The sequence below is a fragment of the Erinaceus europaeus genome, chromosome 3 (assembly GCF_950295315.1).
Source record: "Erinaceus europaeus chromosome 3, mEriEur2.1, whole genome shotgun sequence".
NCBI lineage: Eukaryota > Metazoa > Chordata > Mammalia > Eulipotyphla > Erinaceidae > Erinaceus > Erinaceus europaeus.
Genome location: NC_080164.1, coordinates 156,951,167 through 156,978,025, shown reverse-complemented (window position 1 = coordinate 156,978,025; position 26,859 = coordinate 156,951,167). Strand labels below are relative to the sequence as shown.

Sequence of the window (26,859 nt, the reverse complement as noted above, 5' to 3'; positions counted from 1 at the left end):
TGTTTACTGAGACGGGGATAGGGGAATATACATTTATTCTTTTTTGTTTTTTTCACCTCTCCACTGAAGTCCTGGGAAGTTCCCCTCTCCCCTGTGGTACTTTAAAAAAAAAAAAAAAAGTGGAGGAGAGCGGGGCGGGGTGGGGGGCGGCATTAAAAGTTTCCCAGTATCCGCAGGCGGGAGCCATGCAACTTGGTTGTGCGCACAGAGTGAGAACTGCGTTTGCAAATCCCGGGCGCCTGGGCAGGCCAGCCCGGGGGTTAGGGGAAGTCGCCTTCCCAGATACTGGGGCTCCCGGGAGCCGGCTCGCGGGGCGCGCAGGTAAAGGGTTACGCGTGCCGGGGAGGCGCGCCCTACCCGGGCCACGTGAAACGCTGGTCCAATGACCGCGCGGGGCGGCCGCTGCGAGCGCGGCGGGCTCCGGGCGGCGCTGAGCCGCAGTCTATTCCCAGAGCTGCGGGCCGAGGCCGGCGAAGCCATGGGCGCTGGGACCCCGCCGCGGCCGCCCGGATCCAGGTAGGGACCGTCTCCGCCCCGTGCGTCGGACCTCTCCGCGGGGAAAACCAGGGCTTGTGTCCCGCGGACCTCGACTTGGTAGCATGCTTTTCTCGACTTTCTTCGACAGGTTAATTTTAAATGGTTATTTCCTTTTGCCCTGAGAATAGAATAGGGAAGAAGAAGAAAGAAAGAAAAAAAATGGGGTGAGGCAATTCTAGGTTTGATTGCTTCTAGAAAATGGTGTAGTTCTGCAAAGGCATGCAAAGAGGCAACATTTAGGGACACAGAGAGGAACTTTTGCACATGTCCCCAAACTATTTTTTTTAACTTTTTTTGTATTATCTTTATTTATCGGATAAAGACAGCCAGAAATTGAGAGGGAAGGGAGAGATAGACACCTGCGGCCCTCCTTCACCACTCGTGAAGTTTTCCTCCAAACTATTTAAACTCCAGGACAGTTTGTAAAACTTTGCCTGTGACTGGCGTGTGAACATTTTTCTCTTTAAATCTTGAATTAATGAACTTTCTACGAAGCCTGAGGACTTGGATCAGAAAATGCTTAAGAGATAGTTTGTCTCATTTCTAAGTCCTCCTCTTGCCAACTTTAAGCAACTGGGTGCTTTTGTATAAAAATGGAAATGGAATGTGACCATCGCTGTTTCTTTGAAATGTCCTTTCCATCTCGGATTCGCCCCCTCTTGGTTGCGGGCGCCCTGGGTGGCTGCGGGGAGGGTAGAGTCTGAAAAGGTGCTAGGGAACTGCACGTATTGAGAAGAGGTGCCAGGTACAGAGGGTTAAATAGTCACAAACTGCTGCATATTTAAGAATTAGGCAAGCATTTCCCAGGTCGATTCTTTGGGTCTCATTGACCTTGGGCAGCCCCAGTGAGGTGAGATTTTTTTCACACAGTACCACTGAAGAAATTTTCCAGTAATGAAAGACAGAAAAATTAAAATCCCTGCAGCACTATAATTAATTTTTAAAAACAAAATAAAATAACTCCCTTTTGTAACTTAGCGCATTTTATTTCCCATTGTGGTATGTTTTCCCAGTGATGTTAACGGAAGTGAGTGGTTTATGAGTTGGGTTAAGTCATGGAAGAGTAGTTTTGTTTTGTTTTGTTTTTGTTGTTTGTTTGTTTTTTAATATCCTGTCACAATAAGAGCATTTCTTATTGCCTAAGGGTGTCAAGAATGATTGTAACCACACTATAGTATGGACTAAAATTTGTAGAAAAGAAGTGAAACATTTGAAAATAGAATGAGAAAGAAATGAAAAGTGATTTTGGCTTTTAAAGACCTTAGATTCTGCTCATACATTCCCACCCCACCCCTATCTCCTTTTAATCCTCGAGTTAGTGTTATTTAAAGAGGGAGGAACCAGATGGTAGCACCTCCTAAGCCTAAACCAGTGCCTATACAACACCTTAACCACAGGAATGAAGCAGCCATCAAAACAATAATTTGAACTGCAAAGCCCGAGATCTGGGATAGTTGCTATTCTCTAAAGTGTGAAGTGTCAGCTGCAGGAAACTGCCTGGTCACAGAGAAATGAAGTGATTTGAGATCAGTGTTCAAGTGATAAAGGAAGGTGGATGTGGTTTCACTTTGCTCATTCCCTGTCCATCCTGCTCCTGCTCATTCATTCAGCAAATATGTGATAAAGTTCTTATCTCTTGGCACCTGGCCACAAAGCCTGGTTCCCAGTGGTTCTAAAGATTTAGCTATCTAGTGACATCTAAAGATAAATGTGACCAGTCATAGCTATGGACTAATAGTCTTTTGTTTCGTTGTATGTCTGGAATTTAAAATAACAACAACAACAATGCTTGTGTAACAATTAAATAGGTTCTGCTACCCATAAAAGTGGATGACAATGTATATAGTTCCACACCATGCCTACCACCAAATTCTGAGTCCCCATCCTCACACCTCCCAAAGAGAACTACCAGAGTTCTCACAATATCTTAAAACAAATAATAATAATAATTGTGAAGTCCTAGGGCTGGGAAGACTGTATAATGGTTATACAAAAAGACTTTTATGCCTGAGGCAACAAAAGTCCCAGGTTCAATCCCCAGCACCACCATAAATCAGAAATAAGCAGTACTCTGGTATCTCTATCTTTACCTCTCTTACCAAATAAATAATTTTTTTTTAAAAAAAAGGAGTGGAATATTTCTTGATTGCCCACCTGAACCTGAAAACATGGGCTGGCCAGCTCTGGCCAGAATCCAGTCCTTACCCGTGGGCAGCACAGTCACTGCCCTCCTTCCCCCTGGAACTAGTTACTTTGACTCAGTGCTGCACACGTCCACTAACTGTGCTTCTTGGAACAGACTCTGGTTTCCAAATAGTTGACTTCCAACCTCTGGGTAGTTCGTTTTCGCCACTGCTTCACATCAAATCCCAAATTTCACATTTTTCGAGAGCTCCGACTCCTGGGCTCTTTTTTAGCTCTTGATTAAATAATACCTAACTCTGGCCAGCCTTTTGTTTGTTTTCCATTTGGGGTCATTAGATTGGTTAGCTGGCTGTAGTCAAAGCTTTCTAGATGTCCAGAAAAGAGAATTTCATAGGCTCATCTTTGGAAAGGATAGATAGACACAAGTGATTTTTACCCACCTTCAAATTAATTGGATCACCTAGTATATGTAGTCTCTCTTCATTTTAAGGAAATAAAATGAAGGGAGTCGGGTGGTAGTGCAGCCGGTTAAGCGCACATGGCGTAAAGCACAAGGACCATAATAAGGATCACAGTTCGAGCCCCCGGCTCCCCACCTGCAAGGGAGTCGCTTTACAAGTGGTGAAGCAGGCCTGCAGGTGTCTGTCTTTCTTTACCCCTCTCTGTCTTCCCCTCCTCTCTCCATTTCTCTCAGTCCTATCCAACAATGAATGACATCAGCAATAACAATAATAAGCACAACAAGGCTACAACAACAAGGACAACAAAAGGGGAAAAAAATGGCCTCCAGGAGCAGTGGATTCATGGTGCAGGCACTGAGCCCCAGCAATAACCCTGGAGGCAAAGAAAGAAAGAAAGAAAGGAAGGAAGAAAAGAGAAAAAAAAATAAAAGAAAAGGAAAAGGAAATCTTTATCTACTCATTCAATTTTTCACCTGAGAATAGCATGGTCCTGCAGAGGTTTGAATTTTCAAAAGGTTTACTGAACATCAAAATACTATTATGCTGTAGCTTACTTGCAACATACCTATTGTGTAAGTGTATGTCTTGAAGAAAATAAAAAAGTATTCAAAATACACAGACTGGGAGATGGTGCAGTGGATAGAGCACTGGACTTTCAAGCATGAGGTCCTTGAGTTTGACCCCTGGCATTGTATGTGTCAGATGTTCTGGTTTTCTCGCTGTCTCTCCTTTCTTTCATAAATAAATCTTTTTAAAAATTCAAAATACTGCATTTTCAAAATGATGCTCCTATATGTAGTGAATATTATACTATTCATATATTATTCATGCTTGTAGTATGCATGTAACAATGTAGTAAGGAAAAAAAAGAATATCATGTCTCAGATCTTGCCATGAATAGTGAGCTCTCTCTACATGGTCCTCGGGTAGCTTTGCAGAATTAAATGAAGTCCTTACCTACTCTGGCCAACATCATATGTGTAGACCCAGAGACACCAGGTACACTCAGTAAGGTGCTGGGAACATAGTACTTGCATGCAGGCATCATACAGGCATCATACAGTCTTCAGGAAGCTATTGGAGGGTTTTTAGCAGAGCAGATCTTCATTTTAGAAAATTCAGTCTGGTGGTCCGGGAGGTAACACAGTGAATACAGCATTGGACCCTTAAACATGAAATTCTGAGTTCAATCCCCAGCAGCACATGTACCAGAGTGGTGTCTAGTGCTTTCTCTCCTCTTATGTTTCTCATTAATAAATAAATAAAATCTATTTAAGAATTAAGTCTGGCTGCCATAAGAAAGGTAAAACAAGAAAGAGACAAGCAACAACCCCTCCAATATAGTACTTGAATCATTACTGATGAAAGAATTACTTAGATACACAGTAGCAGTTACCTATTGTTGCATAGCAAACCACCACAAAAACCACAGTTTTCTGAGTTTATGACTCTATAGACTAGTGATTTGGACTAGATCATTTCCAGACTCCCTTATGCATCTGTGGTCACTCAGGTGACTCTGTCTCTGACCATTGGCTGAATCCCCTGGGGAGAGGCTGGGCTCCTTGCCTTGTATCATTGGGAAGACTGGCCTAGGCTTGTTCACTTGTTGGCTCAGCATGTACAAGAGCGAGCATGGAAGCAAAGCAAAGCCCTTTGAAACTAGACCAAAATAGACACAAACTGCTTCTTTGGTCTATTTTAAAAGCAAATCAAGTGGACAGTGCAGAGTCATAGACTGGATAAATAGACTCCACCTATTATTTTAATAGGAGGAGCTGTAGATTCTCTTAAAAGAATAGCATGAATTCTGAAGAAGGGAGAAAATTGTGGCCATCTTTGCAATCTGCCATATTGTCCATTTTACACAGTTTGAGGTCCACTTTATTCACCCACGAGCACTAGAGGTGAAGGCAGAATTCCCATTTTACAGTCAAAGAAACTTATTCCCAGACATGTTACTAAGTTAGACAGGCCACACAGCTGTCTCATGTCTTGGCACTGCAGGAAAGATGAAATTATTCAATATTGTTCAGCTTAGATTATTCCTTGAACAAAGTTAACTTTAATAGTACATTTTTATGGGGCCAGGTGGTGGCACACCTGGTTAAGTGCTCACATTAAAATACTCAAGGACCCAGGTTCAAGCTCCTGGTCCCCACCTGCAGAGGGAAAGCTTCACAAGTGATGAAGCAGGGCTGCAGGTCTGTCGCTCTCTCTCTCCCTCCTCTCAATTTCTCTCTGTCTCCAATAATAAATTAAAAAAAATATTTTTAAAAAGAGTACACTTTTATAATTTATGTGGGAAAATAAATACAATCATGGAGGCCAGGCAGTGATGCATCTGGCTGAGTGAACGTATTACCATCTACAAGGACCCAGGTTCAAGTCCCTGATCCCCACCTACAAAGCAGGATGCTTCACAAGTGGTAAAGCTGTACCTCCTCCCACCCTTTCTCCTTCCCTCTCAATTTCTGTCTCTATCAAAAACAAATAAATTAAAAATTATTCTTAAAAGGTACCTTTCTGAAAGGGAGTGGGGAAGAGTATTCCTGGCAAGGAGAACAGCAAATACAGAAGCCCAGAGGCTGGAGGATGCAGGCAAGAGAAGGAACTGCTGGATTAGCTGAGGGGCAAGTATGTGCAGCAGAGGGAAGTAGTGTGAGACTGTTGGGGTCCTGAGGAAACTACTTCTAGGAAAGCATTAACCAGGCATCGCTGAGGACAGCCTGGATGGAAGGGGCCCAGATGGCAGTGATCCCATTACCAGATTTTGCTGCCCCCTCTCTGTTATAAGTAGAGCACAGGTTCCTGTCAGAAGGTGGCTCGCCCCATAGAGCACACAGAGCTGAGTGTGTATGAGAACCCAGGTTCCAGCCCCCAGCCACCACATGGAGTACCTGCAGTGGAGAGGCTTCGTGAGTGCTGGACAAGTGCTGTGATGTCTCTTCTTCTCTCTTTCTCATTCTACCTCTCTGTCTCTCCCTGTCTATCTAAAAAAGGGGGGGGGAGGAGTTCAGACTCAGATGGTGAGGGGTACTGCAAAGAATTGTCCAACCAGTGAGGCATTTCACTGCACACAGCCCAAAAATGAATTTTGATCCATACTCCCAGAGGGATAAAGAATAGGGAAGTTTCCAGTGGGAAAGATGGAATGCAGAACTCTGGTGGTGAGAAGTTTATGGAATTCTATTCCTTTTATCTTACAATCTGGTAAATTATTATTAAATCACTAAAAATAATGGATTCTATGGGAAAAAGGAAAGAAGCAATGCTGAGCGTACACATTACCATGCACAGATTCAGGTCCAAGCCCCTGATCCCCACCTGCAGGGCGTAACATCATGAGTGGTGAAGCAGTGCTACAGGTATCTCTCTCTCTCCCTATCTCCCCCTTTCTTTTCTGTCTCTATCCAATAAATAAACAAATAATCTATTTCTGAAAAAGAACATTATTCTTGATAAACAGGTTCTGAACCATACTCCCAAAGTCTAAACTAAGATATTACCTTTGCATAACTTATTAATGAAAAAATACATATGTTTTTGTGGTAGTGATGGAGTGTTTGTTTTGTTTTGTTTTTTAATTTAGATTGTTGATTTTTAAGAAAGAAAGAGCAAAGCACCACTCAGTTCTAACTTATATGTGGCTGGAGATCAAACCTGGAACCTCAGACATTTGGCAAGTCCTGTGCTTGCCTGCTGATTGATCTCAGCCCCTCTATTTATTGTGAGGCTTTTTTGGCATTGAACTGTAATAGTTTTTTCAACTTTGCCTAAGAGGCCACTCAGAAATTAAAACCCCATCTATATGTCCATGTAAATCTCCTCTAGCTAGTGGGGGCATTTCTTGGCAGTAAACTCTTTATCATGAAACAGTTCTTCATTTTATTAGAGTTTCCCTTATTAGACGTCACCTTGTGACGTCTCTGTCCATAAGATTAACATGCTCGTTTGACAGTGAAAGACCTTGAGATGCCACTCAGAGGTCTGCCCACTCAAAACCAGGTCCCCTCTCTCTCCACTGGAGCATTCTGAAGGTTTTATATTTGGTCTTTGGGGAAAATTATCAGGCTAATAGACTTAAGTTTTTTGTTTTGTGTTCATGTGCACTGTGCCTAACTCAGAAAGATGCTTGAAAGTTTTCATTTGTGACCTGGAATTACTTATTTTATAGAAGCTTGAAAATGTTCCCTGTAAACTTATTTTCACCTTCACCTAATTTTATTTAGTCAGATCTATTGATTCCAGTGGCAACAAACCACAACTTAAATTTCAAGTGATGTCAGTTATTTGTAGCTTTTTTCCTTTGAGTCTTTGATAGAAAATTTTTTATTTTTCCCAAATACATTTTTACACTTAGTTTATCATTATTATTATTATTACTGAATAGAGTAAATAGAGAGAAATTGAGAAAGGAAGGGTAGATAGAGAGGGAAAGAAACAGAGAGACACCTGCAGCCCTGCTTCACTACTTGTGAAGTTTTCCCCCTGCAGGTGCGGAACAGGGCTTTGAATCTTGGTCCTTGTGCACTGGTATGTGTGTGATTAACCAAGTACACCACTGACTGGCCCCTTACACTTAGTTCTTAGGCAGCCAAACTGGGGTTTTAAAAATGTCTCTAGATAACAGAATCATGACCTGGGAGAGGGCTTCCTGGGACCCCAACACTTCATTTTATAGATAAAAATAATAATAATAAGGCTTGGAAGTCAGTGATGGTGTACCTGGTTAATCACATATAATATGAAAAAATAATAATAATAAGGCTTGGAAGTCAGTGCTGGTGTACCTGGTTAATCACATATAATATGAAAAAATAATAATAATAAGGCTTGGAAGGCAGTGATGGTGTACCTGGTTAATCACATATAATATGAAAAAATAATAATAATAAGGCTTGGAAGGCAGTGCTGGTGTACCTGGTTAATCACATATAGTAAGTGCAAGAACCCACTCAAGGATCCTGGTTTGAACCCTTCTCTCCACTTGCAGGAGGGACGCTTCATAGGTAGTGAAGCAGGCCTGCAGGTTTCTTTCTCTCTTCCTATCTCCCCCTCCTCTTTCAATTCCTCCTCTCTGTCCTATCCAGTAAAATGGAAAAAATGGCCACCAGGAGCAGTGGATTCGTAGTGCTGGCACCAAGCCCCAGTGATTACCCTGGAGGCAAATTAATTAAATAAATAATTAATTAAGACCTGGACAGAGATAGGGCCTTGTTTAGGAATATAGCACAAGTCAGAGGCAAAACAAGAACTGAAACACTTTTCTGAAGGCCCTAACCAATCTTCTACTCTTTGGCTACCTTCAAAGACTTTCTTTTCCCTGTTGTCCCCTTTCCCAGTCTCCAGAGGACAGTGGGTGGAAGTTGGGAGAACTTTCATTTGAAAGTCAGGGTGATCTGGGTTTGAATTCTGCTTTGCTAGTTAGCTAGCATGTAACAAAATGCATTTACTGCTGTAGTCATTTCTAAAGAGAATCACAAAGCAGAGTTTAATTGGCCAGTCAAGATTTAGTTTATAAAGTACAATTTATCCGCATTCTCTTTTAAACTTGACAGGGCAGGTTTTATGATTCTCACTGGGGATTTGGTTTTGGTGAAGGAAGCCAAATATTCTAGGAGTGGATATAATTTTTTTAAAAAATGTCAAAAATGCAGGCAGAGTCAATTTCAGAAGACCCCTGGTGGAGAACTGAACCCCCTGCTGTAAAAATATCCCAAGTTGGGGCCAGGTGGTGGTGCACCTGGTTGAGGACACACATTGTCATGCTCAAGGACCCAGGTTCAAGCCCCTGGTCACCACCTGCAGGGGGAAAGCTTCACAAGTGGTGAAGCAGGGCTGCAGGTGTCTCTCTGTCTCTCTCCTCTCCATCTCACCATCCCCTCTCAATTTCTATCTGATAATAAATAAAATATTTTTTCCAAAAAATAGCCCTATTGTACCCCTCTTATCCTATGATCTTGTCAGTATTTCCATTTTATAAATAAAAACTAAAAAAAAGAATTGTAGCATAAAATATTGAAAAAAAAAAAAAAACAGGCCAGGTAGGCTGATCTCTAAGATGTAAAGTTCTCTCTTTGCAAACCAGAAGGCAACTGTTTTCCTGGGGCTGAAGCATAGGAACTGAAGCGGGGGCTCTGTAGACATGAGCCTGAGAATAAGAGAAGAGAGAATCAGTCATAGCCCACTGGTGTGGTGAGAGCTGCAGAGGCCTTTATCAATACTCTGCCTAGAGCCCAAGATTTCATGGAGCAAAAGGAGTGTGACTTCTATGCAATAAAATAAATATACCTCATGCAACTTTAGAGAAAGTAAATTCCTGTAATTACAGCCTGTGACAGGCAGTTGTCCTGCAAGAGTTAATTATATAGACAAAAAAAAAAAAAACTAAGCCTGCAAAAATTGAAGAATTTGCTGCCCTACCACTCTGCAGGACCTTGAATGACAGGTAAGCGGGCAAGACACATGTACACACATGCCCACAAGGCAGCATCGTCAGCATCCTCCTCTCAAACACAGATGGCAGCCTCATGTGCATGTATGGCCTATTACATCCCTATACTCACTTGTGTTTATGTTTACCAGCTCTTTAGTTATGTGCAGCCTTTGAAAAGAAACTGGGGTGGGGTGTCTTTTCTCCCAACAATAAGCAATTTAGTTAAACTGCACTACTTTTGCCCCTCCTTCTCCTCCTCTTGCTCTTCCTCCTCCTTCTTCCCTTCCCACCCCTTTGATGGGATAGAAAAAATAAACCCAGGGGGGCGGGTGATGGTGCACCTGGTTGAGTGCACATGTTACAATGCACAAGGACCCAGGTTCAAGCCCCCAGTCCTCCACCTGCAGGGGAAAAGCTTTGCAAGTGGTGGAGCAGTGTTGCCGGTGTCTCTCTGTCTCTCTCCCTCTCTATCTCCCCCTTCCCTCTCAATTTCTGGCTGTCTCTAGTCAATAAACAAATAAATATAATTTTTTTAAAAAGAAAGAAAAAGAAACCCAGGACTTTAAATGTACAATACTATTGAGCAGACTCCCTGGTTCAGTTTCCTCTCTTACTTTCTTTTTCTCATTCTTTTTTACCTTCCTTTCTCCCTTTCTTTCTTAACATTTTTATTGACCTGTTTTTTTGGATAGAGACAAACAGCAATTAAGAGGGAAGGGAGAGAGAGTGTGAGGAGAAAGAGAGAGAAAAAGAGAGAGAGGCCTGCAGCACTGTTCCACTGCTTCTGAAGCTTCCCTCCTGTAGGCTTGAATCTGCGTCTCTACACACTGTAATGTATCCAGTCTACCAGGTGCACCATTGCCCAGACCCCAGTTTTTTTTTCTGTTTGTTTGTTTTTTTGCCTCCAGGGTTATTGCTGGGGCTCGGTGCCTGCACCACAAATCCACCGCTCCTGGAGGCCATTTTTTTCCCCTTTTGTTGCCCTTGTTGTTTATTGGTGTTGTTGTTTACTATTATTATTGTCGTTGTTGGATAGGACAAAGAGAAATTGAGAGGGGAAGGGAAGACAGAGAGGGGGAGAGAAAGATAGACACCTGCAGACCTGCTTCACCGCCTGTGAAGCGACTCCCCTGCAGGTGGGGAGCCGGGGGCTCGAATAGGAATCCTTACGCCGGTCCTTGCACTTTGTGCCACGTGCGCTTAACCCACTGCACTACTGCCCGGCCCCCCAGGCCCCAGTTTTCTGTTCTCTATTTTTTGAGAGAGCAGGAAGACACTTCTGTTATCCATGGATCCTCCACAGATGATCCATGATTCTCTACGTGGTGTCAGAGCTCAAACCCAGAGCCTAATGTTTAGTAAGGCACACAGTCTACCAGGTGAGCTGCATTTTTCGTTTGCTTGCTTGCTTGTATTTTGTCATTGCTGGGGCTTTACCACTTCAGGATAACCTGTTCAGAGAGAAGGAGCGAGAGAGAGAGGAGATAGAAAAAGAGAGATGCCACAACACTGAATCTTCCGCCAGTATAGCAGGACCTGGATTCCAAGCTGGGTCACATGCATGACAAAGCAGGCACACTATCAGGTGAGCCATTTTGCCAGCCCTAACCACAGTATTTAAATGAGTCTAAAGGAGGAAAAGATGTATCCCACTCGGAGTCAGGCCTTGGCTCTCCCAGAAGAGACTGGAGAGGTCTGGACTTTCATTGGGTTTGAGTCCTGCCTCTGCCATTTGTGGTGGGACCTTAGGGATTTGACTTCATCTGCCTAGATTTCCAGTCCCTTGTCTGTAAACTTGCATACTAAGTGCTTCCCTTAACATGTGTCTGCATTTGATTTGTGTTCAATAAATTTGATTCTCAGTCTCTGTTTCCTCAACTGTAAGATGAGAGGTTTGGACTAGAGCAGAGCAGTGGAGACATGCTTCCCTTTGGAACCCATCCCAGCATCGCCTCAGAAAAAAGCCACATGTACAAAGAGGAAACATCAAACTCAGATACACAGCTATTTGTCTGAATTTCTAACTAGATACATAACATTCCCTATCATAAAGTTGTCTCCTGAATTATCTGTCCAAGGTGGTTTCCTAGCTATTTACCTCCCCTCTCAAGCACAGAAAGAAGTAACAATTCCATGTTTACATTAGCAAGACAAACTGGGGATACTAAGGACTGGGCCTGAGGAAACAAAAAAAGAATTTTTTTTTTGTACATGCAAAATGCTCAAACTTTAAGTGTTGAACTCAGAAATTATACAGTATGAAGGAATGAAAGATGAGTTTGGTGATGTTTGTTTTTTCCCCCCTCTGGAAATAATTTCTGTGGAGAATTAAAAAAAAAACTTAGTTGGTTATTTATAATAATTAAAAATTTGTCAGAACCAGCTAGAGAGCTCATCTGGAAGAGTGACTGCTTTGCCAGACCTCAAAGCACCGGGAAAGCTTCAGTGCTGTGGTGTCTTTCTCTCTCTCCTTCTCTCCATTTCTCTGTTAGTCTTTCAATCTGAAAAAGTTAATCCCCATTGAAAAAGCCTAGAGACAACTAAAACAGTAATAACATCCTGTTACTTCACCATTATATTTTATATACTCTTCAATCTTTCACTTTATGGATTTAGATGGAACTTTTAAAATTCACTATAAAGTGTTGTACATCACTTAATGACCCTAATGACACATAAAGCTTTTTACCCTCCATTAATGCTGTGTGTACCAACATCTAATTTTTTTTCTAGGGTTGGGGACTAGCATAATTATTCTGCAAAAACCTTTTATGCCTGAGACAACAAAGGTCCCAGGTTCAATCCCTAGCACCACCATAAGCCAGAGAGAAGCAGTACTCTGGAATAAATAAATAAATAAATAAATAAATAAATAAATTCTTCTATTGTACAAATGTCTGGAAGATGTGTCAGGGGGTGGGCATACCAACATGAACAAAATGGACCTGGACATAATCAAATGTAGTAACCATGCATGGTAGAGACCATGGAGAGAAAAGTCTAGAGTACTGTGAGGGAGTGAGGGAAAGCCTGAGTTGAAAGGCAGAAACTCCAGCTGAATTCCAAGGAGAAAGTCTGAGCAGACAAAGGAGTCATAGGCATGGGGGCGTTTACAACATGCTCAAACATCCTGAGGCTGGATGGTGTTCAGAAATGTCTTGAGGGACTAGAGAGAGAGCTCAGTGCTAGCGTACAGAACTTGCATGCCTGAGGCTTCAGTGGTTCCAGGTTCAGATTTAGACACTGCCATAGCCATAACTGGGTAATGCTGTGATAACTTGTGCTCACACTCTGTCAGTCTGTCTGTCTTGTGCTCACACTCTATCTATTTTTAATAAAAAAATTAAGCCAAAATAAAATCTTAAAATATATAGGAAATAAGGAAATGTCTTGAGCTCAAAGATTGCCAGGAGAGGTAGGTGGACACCAGACTGTTGAGGAATTTGATAAGCTACATGCTGTATAATCTGATCTCAACCAACCTGGTCATCTGTATTGGGTTGTTGTTGTTGTTGTTGTTGTTGGGTGCATGTTGAAAGCTCCAATATTTGCAGGAGGGTGAGACACTTTTGGATACTTGGTCCAAAAGCACATCTCAGGACTAATTCAGTCTCACGTTGCTATATTGATTAGTGAGCAGAAATTAAAACAGGCATGCTGTTTTGTAAGCTTGGTGAGCCCATTTCTGTTCTTTTTATTTCTCCAGCTATAACAGTGATGGAAATTTGAGTAGCGGCAAGTGTAGAACCAACCCCTCTGGAAACAAGGTGGAGCTAAACTAAGGGCTGGATTTTAGCAGCAAGGGTCCTTTTGAACTAAATACTGGACAAGACATTTTTAGAGGGGGAAAAAAGCACTGGGTACTGTTGAGAAGGGATAGCCTGTTGGGCAATACCAGCCACTGTGCTGATGAAAGAATGGCAGTGCCTCTACATTATTTCCAGCCAATCCATACATCTTATACAAAACTGATTGATTTCACCAAAGAAAAGTGGCTTCTAACATCCACTTGCTAACTAATAAAGCCCTCTTTCTTGACTGGAGATAAGCTAGAGTCCCTAGAGAAGCCAGCTTTGAACCAAAGCCTTCCTATAACAGTCTTACTAGTCAGCTCCAAAATGTATACATTTCTGATTGGGGTAAATGATGCATTCACTCAAGAGTGCAGATAGAAACACTCAAAATCTGGGACCGGGAGGTGGCCCATCTGGTTGACTGCACATGTTACAGTGTTCAAGAACCTGGGTTCAGGCCCCTGGTCCCCACCCGCATGGGGAAAGCTTCATGAGTGATGGAGCAGTGCTGCAGGTGTCTGTCTCTCTCCCTTTCTATCACTCCCTTCTCTCTAGATTTCTTTCTTTCTTTTTTTTTAAATATTTTATTTATTAGAAAGGAGGAGAGGCAAGGACCGGCATAAGGATCCTGTTTTGAGCCCCCGGCTCCCCACCTGCAGGGGAGTCGCTTCACAGGCGGTGAAGCAGGTCTGCAGGTGTCTATCTTTCTCTCCTCCTCTCTGTCTTCCCCTCCTCTCTCCATTTCTCTCTGTCCTATCCAACAATGACAACAACAAGAATAACTACAACAATAAAACAACAAGGGCAACAAAAGGGAATAAATAAATAAATAAATAAATAAATAAAATAAAATATTTTTTAAAAAAAAGAGAGGAGAGAGAGAAAGAACCAGACATCATTCTGGTACATGTGCTACCGGGGATTGAACTCATGACCTCATACTTGAGAGCCCAATGCTTTATCCACTGTGTTACCTCCTAGACCACTTCCCTCTTGATTTCTGACTGCTCTATCCAATAAGTAAATGAAGATTAAAAAATTTAAAAAAGAAACACTCAAAATCCCAGACAATTATTAATGCTGACTCTCCCCCCCCCACTATGGTACCTTAGGTTAAATCCAGGATATCATGCATTCACATTATCATAGCCACTTTCCCCACCCACCTAATTATTTATTTTATTTTCTCTTTCTTTTCTTTCCTTTTTTTTCTTTTTGATAGAGAGTAAACAAAGTCCCATCATTTAAGGAGATCTATTTGCTGTTCTCATGTGGTGCCAGGGATTGAACACAGAGCCTCACTCATTTGAGGTGGGCACCCTACCACTCAGTTACCTCTCTGGTCTCTATGATGAAACATCTTAAGACATTATATAGGGGCCGGGTGGTGGCGCACCTAGTTGAGCGCGTATATTATAACCAACGACTTAGGTTGGAGCCCCTGGTCCTCACCTGCAGGGGGAAATGTCTGCAAGTGGTGAAACAGTGCTATCTCTCTCTCTCTCTCTCTCTCTCTCTCTCTCTCTCTATATATATATATATATATATATATATATATATATATATCCCACTTCTCTTTTAATTTCTAATGGTCTCTGTCCAATAAATAAATAAAGATAAATTTTAAAAAGATATCATATACAGTGGACAATCCCAACATTATAGACTAGTGGTCTTAAAACCAGAGAGAAGCTACTGAAATGTGTGCTCAACCAGGCACACCAGCACCCAGCCTTCTAGAGAGTAACTATTGAAAGCCAGAAATCTGGATTCAGTAAGAATTTTACATCTTTGACTGCAGTTTTGGGAAACCAGAAGACTGAGGAGAATGATTGGTACGTGCGCTTTTACCTGGGATGTTGTTGAATTGCCACTTGAATAAAGTGGGGGTAATTAGATGGAGAGAATTGGGTGGGTTCCTAAGCTGAAATCAAGGTGTAGTGACGGACTGGAAGAAGAAAGTGAAGTGACAAACTTGACAGGACGTAAATATAAAAGAACTTTTGTTGCAGTGTTGTTTGTGAACAAAAAGAAACAACTGACATGTTGACAACATGCATTGGTTAAATGGAATACAATTTATAGATGCAGTACCCTTTTCACAGCTCATTTGGGGTGGAGGTGACTTTTTTTTTCTTTCTTTCCTTTTTTGCTTCCAAGGTTATCCCTGTGGCTCAGTGCCTGCACTGGGAATCTACTGTTCCTGGAGGCCATTTTTTCCCTTTTATTGCCCTTGTTGTTTATCTTTGTTGTTATTATTGCTGTTATTGCTGGCCTTGTTGTTGATAAGACAGAGAGAAACTGAGAAAGGAGACGTAGAAAGGGGGGAGAGAAAGAAAGACACCTGCAGACCAGCTTCACTGCTTGTGAAGCGACTCCCCTGCAGGTGGGAAGCCGGGGGCTTGCACTGGGACCCTTATGCTGGTCCTTGCACTTCTCACTACGTGAGCTTAATCCAGTGCGCTACTGCCCAGCCCCTGCGGGGGGACTGTTTCTTATCTTACAGAAACACAGCCAGCCCTGGCCTGGTGGTGGGACTACACTATCCACTTCCAGTTTTTCTGATTGTCCAGCCTCACCAAGTGGTGCTTTAGGGGACTGGATGCTTCTGTGCTCATTGACAGAAAGGAAGCTAGAGAACTTTGTCCTTAGGCCAGGAATTTCTCAGGATCAACTAGGGGCCACATCTGCTAAAGGCAATGTTTGTCTTCCACTCCTTTGGAGTCTGATTCTTTTCTTCCTCTCCCTGAAGCTAATCAGAATCTTTTTGTCTATATTGAACTACACTTGGCATCTGGTGTTCATCACCTAAATGGACAGCTGTCTTTTGGAAACTATACTCCCACATTGCAAATTTGGTGAGTGTGGTTCCAGTGTTTTATTGATTTATTTTAACTGAACATTTTCCATATCATCAATATTTCTAGTCTTGAAATGACCATCTGTTTAGATTCTGTTCACACACATTTATATTGAATCCTTGGAAAAGTCATGACACATTTTTCAGTGTTTTTCCACCAACAACCCAACATTAAAGTTTTTAATTCTTTCTAACCAGTTTTTCTTACTCTCGTGGCTAATCTTGTGTAGATTCTAAATGCTCTAAGTCTTTAAGATATCCATATAGTACATTATAAATTTTATTTTGAAATAACAGAAAGTTAGTATCATAATAGTGCTGTGTGTTTGAGTAGTGCTTTTTTTTTTTTTCAGTGTGTGTTGTGGGGGAAAGGCATACATAAATTTCATTTTTAAAATTTTTTAAAAATTTATTTATAAAATAAAAAATATTGACCACAGGATAAGAGGGGTACAGTTCCACACAATTCCCACTTTCCCTCCATTGGAAGCTTCCCTATTATTTATTTATTTATTTATTGGGGAATTAATGTTTTACATTCAATAGTGAATACAACAGTTTGTACTTGCATGACATTTCCCAGTTTTCCATATAACAATACAACCCCAGAGTCTTTTACTTTGGTGTAATATACCAATTCCAGTTCAGGTTCTACTTGTGTTTTCTTTTCTGATCTTGTTTTTCAACTTCTGCCTGAGAGTGAGATCATCCCATATTCATCCTTCTGTTTCTGACTTATTTCACTTAACATGAATTTTTCAAGGTCCATCCAAGATCAGCTGAAAACGCTGAAGTCACCTTTTTTATAGCTGAGTAGTATTCCATTGTGTATATATACCACAACTTGCTCAGCCACTCATCTGTTGTTGGACACCTGGGTTGCTTCCAGGTTTTGGCTATTACAAATTGTGCTGCCAAGAACATATGTGTACACAGATCATTTGGGATGGGTGTGCTGGATAAATTTCTTTTTCTTTTCTTTTTTTTTTTTTGCAGTGGCAGGGAGTGAATCCAGGGCTTCATACTAATCATGTGCTATATCACTGAACCACCTCCTCTGTGCTCATAATGCCTTTCACTTATATGGAACAATCCAGATTTGTGTAAATAAGGTAAAATTGAAAGTACTAATCTTATCCCCCTCTTCCCCCACCAGTTGTGTATCTATCTGACTTTCAGTGAGCTTACATCATGCCTTTCTCAAATGCACTTAGTTTTGAATAAGCTTCTTGAAATTACCCTCGCTTAGATGCAGAGTAGTGTCAAGGGAAGACTTCTTTTTTTTAAAAAAAAAATTTATAAAAAGGAAACACTTACAAAAACCATAGGATAAGAGGGCTACAACTCTACACAATTCCCACCACCAGAACTCCGTATCCCATCCCCTCCCCTGATAGCTTTCCTATTCTTTTACTTCTACAGGCGACTAGCCCTTTGGCCTTAATTGCAACTGGATCAGCAAGGAATGTGAGTTAGCCACATCTCAACATACTGTTCAGAGTGAGAAAATTCCAGGATGACAGATCTGTTGAGCCCTAGAGGGATTACTAGAGAGTTGGTATGATCTTTGTATAACTCAGTCCTGTACTGTGTGTGAACCTTAGAAGTATCTAGAAAAGGTTGTGTTTCTAACTGTTCCTTCCAGCTGTGGCCAGACCAACCTGTAATCCAACTGACAGGAATCATCACGTGAGACATAGTTACCAAGTTTCCTCCCCCCCTCCTTTTCCTTCCTCCCTCCCTCCCTTCCTTCCTTCCTTCCTTCCTTCCTTCCTTCCTTCCTTCCTTCCTTCCTTCCTTCCTTCCTTCCTTCCTTCCCTTTTCTTTTTTTCTTTCTTTTTTGCCTCTCGGGTGATGGCTGGGGCTCAGCCATTAATCCACTGCTCCTGGTGGCCATTTTTCCCCCCATTGCTGTTGTTGCTGCTGTTCTTGGATTGGACAGAAAGAAATTGAGAGAGGAGGGGAAGACAGGGAGAGAAAGACACCCGCAAACCTGCTTCATCGCTTGTGAAGCGACCCCCCCTGCAGGTGGGGCACCGAGGGTTCCAACCGGGATCCTTGCACCAGTCGTTGCACTTTGCACTATGTGCACTAAATGCAGTGCGCTACTGCCTGACCCACGTTGAGAAATTTTCTAATGAATTGCACCACATTGGGTGGGCAACGGAAGGCTACCTGAAATTACTCTGACCTGAAAACTCAGTATTGGTGCTCCCAGTAACTTAACTAAAGAAATATGGCAAAGCACTTTTATGCTGACACTGACAGTTTTGAGAGATCTTGTTGATAATGACTAAAATTTGAGACATGCTGGTTGATAATAAGAATAATAACCCCTATAGGAAATTTAAAACCTTAGTGACTTGACTTTCAACCCTAATACCAAAGTCTACCTCTACCAGAATAGGCATCCCAACAACGGGACAGCAAAAAGAATTTACAGAGAACTGGTGATAGCATTATCCACAGGAAGAGTGTAGGGACAGAGGTCGACACTGAGGCTAAGGAACCGAAAGATAGGATGGATACAGTCTGAAGCTGCTGCCTCAATTGATGGTCTCTGTTTTGAGAAGAAGAGAACTGAGATTGAATCAAGAATATTCTATGTAGCTGTCATTATTACCTGTGTCAGATTTTCCTGGGAATAGTTATGATACAGAATCTGTTTCACTAACCATCTTATTCTTGTACTCTTCTTTCTTAGCAGTTTTAGGATCGTTACACAGTTTTTTGGGAAAACCATTCTACAACAAACTGAATATCAACGTTTCAATAATTATGACATAACTTTAGTGATGTCTTTTTCTCTTGCATCACTTTTCTTACTTAATTCTAGCAATTTAGAAGGAACCTCTCTCTGTAGCTTGCATTTGAATAGCTTCAATATTCTTTAGTTGTCTTGTGTATGTTAGAAGCTTGAAATCAGTAAGATGAAACCCAACACAGGAATTAACTTGCAAAGTAACTTGTGAGGGAGGAATGTAAACAAAACATCAGGTGGTTTGGCTGGAGTATAATTAGGCTAGGGTGCATTAACTAGACTTTCTGGTTTTTAAAAAAATTAATCCTAATAAAAATTCTAATGTGCTGTTTCAATTTTCTATAATAAACAAATGTGTATGTTAAGGATCTTAGGAAAACAGAAATGTGCTTAAGCACTTTTTCTCGATTTCATGAGAGAAGGGAGAGAGAGAGAGACGACACCACTCTAGCAATTTGTGCTTCCAGGGATCAGACCCAGGGCACTATGTGTATGATTCCTGGACTTTGCCTTCTGAGTCATTCCCTATATTTGAGCACCTTTAAATTGTTTTCCCAAGAAATAATTAAAATGTAATGGTTTTAGGTATAATTGGGATTAGTTTAGGTCTCACCAAAGAACCATGATAACAATAATCAACAGGCATTTAAGTACTTACATTTTTTTTTCTTCATAAAGTTTTGAATGTAAAGAAATATTTTTAAAATCAACTACCTCATAATCAAAACAGCAGAAATGTCCTGCTAAAACTACTCAGGCTTGGCCAGTAATTTATTTCTGGTAAAAATATAAAGAAATGCTAAAGGGGGTGGGGAAATGTTGTGTCTTTAAATTTGGAGATATTTTATAATTGTCCTTGAAGTTTCTATTTTCATTTGTTTGCTTTGGGTGGGACATGGAAAAATATTTGCCTACTGTATGGGACTAATCTTCACGCACGAGTTCCTGAGTTTCCTTTTCTGGGAAAGGTACTGGGAATTGATTGGGGTGCCTTTTTTAACTCATGTTTGTAAATGTATGAACTTCCATATTCAAAAATGTGTCAGTTCATTTAGTACTTGAGAGGTTCAAAAGGAAAGGTCTCTGAAACACATCAATAATGTAGAACTTCGGGAATTCAACATTGGGTTTCCTAGTTATAAATTATCCTTGAAGGTACCTTAGTTAACATCAGTATTTTCAGTTTAAGTCAGCTATTGACAAAGAACTAGTGAACTATAATATTTTTTCCTGAGAGCATTGTTTAAAGAAATTAAAAAAAAAAAGTTTGACTTAGACACAAAGATTTTTTTTTTCTTTTTTTTTTTTATTTATAAAATAGAAGTATTGGGACCCAGTGGGGGCACACCTGGTTGGGTGCATGTTACAATTCTCAAGGACACAGGTTGGATTCCCCAGTCCCCACCTACAGGGGGAAAGCTTTACGGATGATGAAGCAGTGCTGCAGGTGTCTCTCTGTCTCTCTTCCTCTCTATCCAATCTTTTCCTCTTGATTTCTGGCTGTCTCTATCCAATAAATAAATAAAGATAATAATAAAAAAGAACAGTAAAAAAATATGGAAGTATTGTCAAGACCACAGGATAAGAGGAATACAATTCCACACAATTCCCACAACCAGAACTCCGTATCTAACTTCCCCCCATCCACCTTCCCTGATAGCTTTCCTACTCTTTATCCCTCTGGGAGTATGAACCCAGGATCATTATGGGGTACAGAAGGTGGAAGGTCTGGCTTCTGTAATTGTTTCCCCGCTGAACATGGGCGTTGGCAGGTCGATCCATACTCCCAGACTGTCTCTCTCTCTCCCTAGTGGGGAAGACTTTTTTTTTTTTCCCTTAAGGGCAGTATGACTGTAATTGTTCTACAATGGCTATATACTCAAATATATTCTGTGCATTTTCCATATATCCAACCACAGATAAAGTCTAAGTCAGCCTGCCTGACTTGAAGGCCCACAGAATGCTCACATTTTACAAATGCAGAACTTTAATTGGCAATTGAAATTATTAATATTATACCATGCACTTGGAATAGAAGTGCATTCTTCCTAAGGAGTGAACACTAAGTAGATGTTAGACATTAATCTGGGTATTGACCAAATATACTGAAATGAATAACTTGAGTTCCTGACCTCATGTGACTTATTACTACTGGAAAAGGTAAGCATTAAATAAAAATAGAATTTCAGATTGTAGTGCAACAAAAGAACAGAAAAATGGGTTCATGGCAGCCTTTTGGGGGTTCTGATTTATGTGGGGAGGGAAGACACTTAGGGAACAATATTCAGAGAAGTGATTAAAAGCAGAAGTTAAGGAAAAGTCAGCCAGGGAAAGACTTGGAGGGGAATATATAGTGAGGAATGCCTCTGGGGGCCCAAAACCTAGTTTTTTTCTTTAAGACACTAATAACTATACTTGAACATGTTTTAAGATCAGGGTCTCATTTCCTTTAACTTAATCTAAGTTGTATAGAAGAAGCCTCTAGCATTTCTTTCCTGATCTGTAATTGGTATAACCTACTACCTTACCAAGAACCTTTAGTGGCTCCTTTGGTCCCTTTTTGGAGGTGTTAGCCCCATTCAAATTTTGGTCTGTTTCCAGAATCTGCCTGGAACCCTGCCAGGGCAGGCTAGATTCAGGCAGTCAGACTAAGCCACCCAACTTCCTGCCATTCCTGCATCCATGGTTATCTGCCTCTATATCTATCCTTTCCTCATTCCCTCCATTCTCAGTGGATAAGGTGTTCCTTTTCCTGCTCAAGGTCAACCTTTTCATGTGGACTCCTTCACTTACAGCCCCAGAGCCTCTGAGATATTTCTTCACAATTAATTCTGTCCCTGACCTTAATCTTCAAACTCTTAGCATTTTCTCCCCTTAAAGAAATTCAACATTCTCCTCAGTAAACACACTGAAATATTTCTTTTTTTAAAAAAAATAATGTATACATTATAAATGTATTTTCCTTTGAGCTTCCTTTTTTTTTTTTAAGATTTATTTAATTAAGATGAGGGTAGATAGCAGAATGGTTATGCAAAGAGACTCTCAGGCCTGAGGCTCCAAAGTCCCATGTTCAATCCCTGCAATCGTAAGCCACAGCTAAGCAGTCCTCTGTTAATAAATAAGTAAATAAATAAATAAAATTTAATTATTCGTTTTCGGGGATCAGACAGTGGTGCACCGGATTAAGTGCACATAGTTAAGTGCAAGGACCCACACAAGGATCCCAGCTTGGGGGGGGGGGGTCACTTCACAAGCACTGAAGCAGGTCTGCAAGTGTCTCTCTGCCTCTTTCCCTTTCTATCTCCTCCTCCCCTCTCAATTTCTGTCTGTTCTATCCAATAAGAAAAAGGGAAAAAGAAAAAAAGGCTGTCAGGAGCAGTGGATTCATAATACTGGCAACAAGCCCCAGAAATAACCCTGTAAATATATATATATAGTTTTTGAATAGCAACAGGAAGAAATTGCGAGAAAAGAAGAGACAGAGAGGAAGAAAAGAAGAGAGACACCTGCAGCAGCGGGCGCTTAGACCCACATCCTTGTGCACTGCAATGTGTTTATCGTTGGGCCACCACCGCTGGGTCTCTTCCTCTGCCCCCTTTCCCCCTCCTCCTGCTGCTGCTTCTCCTCCTGCTTTTCCTGCTTGTTGTTGTTCTTCTTCTAACTCTCCTTCTCCTTCTCCTTCTCCTTCTCCTCCTCCTTTTTTTTTCCAGGCAAGGGACTACCATTTTCTCCTTTCCTTCCTTTTTAAAACATTAAATTAAAAAGTCTTAACACATTCTTCAGTTTTTGCTGCTTTTAACTGTAACCCCCAGTTTTTCACTTCCAGTTCATTCTTCATTTATAACTATTTGTTTTCTACCTCTATCCTGGCTGTGGGAATTTCACTGATTAAATATGACCATAAAATAATAACCATTATTTTGTCTCCTTGTTTTATAAACACTCCTGCTGCCTTTCATACTACTAGTTCTGTCTTTTTAAAATTCCTGTCTTTTGACTATAATACATTGACTTCTTTAATTATACCAGTCCATTTCTCACTCTAGGTTCTTTTACTTCCTTGATGAGAACCTGATACACCCCACCACCTGGTACATTACAGTTTTTAAAGATCTGTTTGACTTATGAAATATAGTAATTCATATGAGAGAAAAAAGTGAAGCCAAAGCATCTCTCTGGCACATGCATCCCTGGGGCTGGAACCAGGAGCCACAGGCATGCAAATCATGTATACCAGCTGCACTATATTCCAGGGCTTTATTTATTTATTAGTGATTTAATATTGATTTACTAAATTACAAGATAGCAGCTAGACAGTTCCACACTATCCCCATCATCAGAGTTCTGTATCCCCATTCCTTCCATTGGAAACTGCAGTTCTCTCAAGGTCACAGATATGGGTTGACGTTTATTTCTGTAACGATCTGTATCTATCTATCTGTATTCTTGCCCATTTTTTCCCCTATAGGCCTTCCTTCTCTTTTAAGTCATACCTACACCTATTACTACTTCCAAATGCTTTTCCTTTTTTTCTCTTCTCTCTCTGGGTCCTGATGGAATTGAGTTTCAGAGCCCGTCTAGTCATCTTCCCATAACATTTCTGCCCCTCTGGAAGTGTGGACCAAAATTCTTTATGGGGTGCAGAAGGTGGGAGGTCTGGCTTCTGTAATTGCTTCTCTGATGGACCTGGGCGTTGGCAGTTTGATCCAGACCCTCAGCCTGTTTCTATTGTTCCGTAATGGGGTAGGGTTCTATTCCAGCCTTTTGATACATTTGATCATGGCATTTCAGTGATGCAGCATCCAATCCAATTCATAGTTCTTATATACACCTTTGGCTTATTACTCTGTCATTAAGAAAAGGTACATAAGAACTTAGAATAGGATTCAACAATGACTAGGTTCATTGGTCTTCAGCAAGCAAAACAGCCTCTGTGGAAAGTCAAAGAAGCAAAGACTTAACTATTAGTTAACTCGTAATTGGATCTTGGGGCATAAATGACCACTTGGTGTGGTCTGAGTTCTGTGTTAAAGCATTAAATAACCACTTGAATGATTAAACATTTTCCTTATAACAAGATTATTAGGAAGCTAACATTAAACTATGAGAAAATTAAGTTATTTTCTTACAAGAAAGTATTTTAACCCTTGAAAGATTTAGAATTAAGTTGTAAATACAGAGAACTAAATAAAACTTACATGTAAAATACTTCAGGGGTCAGGCAGAGGCACACCTGGTTGAAAGCACAAGGAACCCCGCGCCCCTTCTGCAGAGGAGACACTTCATAAGTAGTGAAGTTGGTCTATGGGTGTCTTTCTCTCTCTCTCTCTCTCTCCTCTAGAAGAAGGAAAGAAAAGAAAAGGAAAGGAAAAATTCACCATCAGAGTAGTGGATTCATAGTGCCGACACCAAGCCCCATCAATAACTGGGGGGGGGGGACAATAAAATAAAATAAAGTGAAATAAAATGTTTTATAACTTAAAGAAGTTTGTGGAAAGGCATATACTTAATATTTTAAATACATATAGTATGTATAATATTTAAGATGATTTTTTAAAAATATTTTTAATATTTATTCTCTTTTGTTGCCCTTGTTTTATTGTTGTAGTTATTACTGTTATTGATGTCATCATTGTTGTTGGATTGAACAGAGAGAAATGAAGAGAGGAGGGGAAGACAGAGAAGGGGAGAGAAAGACAGAAACCTGCAGGCCTGCTTCACTGCCTGTGAAGCGACTCCCCTGCAGGTGGGGAGCTGGGGGTTCAAACCGGGATCCTTAAGCCAGTTCTTGCACTTTGCACCATGTGCCCTTAACCCGCTGCGCTACCACCCAAATCCCTTAAGATGATTTTTTAACTAATAAGATTAGTCTCACAATTCTAATTGAAAACATGTCAGTAGGTAATTGATTTAGACTTTGAATCTTGAAGCTAAAACTTGAACTATTCACGAGCTGGAGATTATTTGTTAAATTTAGCTCATTAGTATTATAAAATGGGGAAAGGTTAATTGTATCAGAAAACTGAACTATTTATCAAATCAAATATATTACAATTTATAAATGTTCCATTTAAATGGCTTTGACTTTAGTTAATTAAGTTTTTAAAAAATCACTTATAATAAAGATTGACAAAGTTTAGAAATGTTTGAATGAATTAGATATAAGATATGTAGTTCGGTCAGGCAGTAGCGCAGCAGGTTAAGCGCAGGTGGCGCAAAGCTCAAGGACCAGCTCACTGATGCTGGTTCGAGCCCCTGGTTCCCCACCTGCAAGGGATCTCTTCACAAGCAGTGAAGCAGGTCTGCAGGTGTTTATCTTTCTCTCCTCCTCTCTGTCTTCTCCTCCTCTCTCCATTTCTCTCTGTCCTATCTAACAATGATGACAACATCAATAACAATAATAGTAACCACAACAACTATAAAAAAAAACAAGGGCAACAAAAAGGGAAAAATAATAGCCTCCAGGAGCAGTGGATTCGTAGTGCAGGCACCGAGCCCCAGCAATAACCACACATATATATATATATATTTCATGTTGAATGAAAAACAAATTTTGAATTTAAGTCTTTAAATCTTAAAAAGAAAAAAAAAAAAAAGCCTTTTGACCCGTGCTTCTTCTCTTGCTGACATGAATCCTGGCTAAGGACCCACCATGCTGCTCCGAACCAGAGGAACTGAACAGTTATACTCAGCTAGCCGGGTGAGTGGAGGAGCTAGTGCTTGCACAGCAAATCTGCTACTCCCAGGTACAAAGAGAAATTGAGAAGGAAAGAGGAGACTGAGAGGGGAAAGAAAGAGAGGTGCCTGCAGCACTGCTTCACCATTTGTGCAGATTTCCCTCTGCATGTAGGCACAGGGGGCTTGAAACCAAGTCATTAACCTTTACCAGAGGTCACAGACTGGATGAGAGCAAGAAAACTTGTATGTGGTCAGTACAGAGACCATTTGCTCAGAGGGGCAGTGACGTTCAGAATTTTAGACTTGGGGGCTGATGAAAGCCAAATCAAGGTGGAACATCAAGCCTGTTGATCACAGGAGAAATGTTGGTACCTAGGACACCTGGCTCCTGAGCAGTGGGATGTAATCAATTCTCAACTGGTGTCAGGCCTACCCAGGTCTCCAGGTGTTTTGTCTAGCAGCTCTAAGGAAAATGAGCTAGAGGAAAGCATTACCGGCTCAGGCTTATATGGCAACATTACGTTGAAGAAAAAAGGAGCACATTACCTCTTGAAGGACCCTCTTCATCTTTAACAGTAACGTCTTGACTGCCGTGCAGTCCTGTAACATGAGTGTGAAAGGCAGGGTCCAGGCCTCCTCCGTTGTCCTCCATGCTGAGTAGTGGCCGGTCTGCAGAAGGGCTGTTGGGCATTCGGCTGGGGTGGGGGCATAGGGAGTCCTGATCAGCATCTTTTGAGAATTTCAAGGAGAGGCTCCTAATCATAGCAAAGAACAAAAGAAATCATAATATTTGGAGCAGTAGTTCCGAAGCTCTTGACTAATAGCTACTGAGTAATAATAGTAGTAATAACAACAATAAAAAAATTCCTTGTGACATAAAAAAAAAAAAACTAAAAAACTAAACAAAACCAAAACACCCATTTGGCCAGTGCAGGAGCTGACACAGCAGGCCAGAGCACATTCTTCACTCTTGTATGAGGTCCTAGGATTGATCCCTGGCACTACATGAGCACCATGAACAGTGTGCCACCCACTGCTTGGCCCCTGGAATATTTTACATGCAAGTTTTATTTAGTTCATTGTATTTATAACTTAATTCTAAACCTTCCAAGGGATAAAATACTATCTTGTAAGAAAATGATTTAACTTTCTTATAACTTAGCAGTACCAGGGGAGCTTCATGG

General features: G+C 41.0%; 1 protein-coding gene across 4 annotated transcripts in view; it reads left to right on the top strand.

Moving 5' to 3' along the window:
• The first annotated feature begins 274 nt into the window (after positions 1–274).
• The window catches only part of C3H4orf19 (chromosome 3 C4orf19 homolog), a 103,513-nt gene continuing 76,928 nt past the window's right edge, over positions 275–26,859 (top strand). The window contains exon 1 of one of the 4 annotated variants that reach the window (XM_060188229.1): positions 275–516. The gene's annotated coding sequence lies outside the window, so the exon portion shown is untranslated. Of the gene's footprint in view, positions 517–603; positions 626–26,859 lie in introns of those variants that run through there. The other 3 variants (XM_060188227.1, XM_007522806.3, XM_016187996.2) reach the window with 3 other exon arrangements.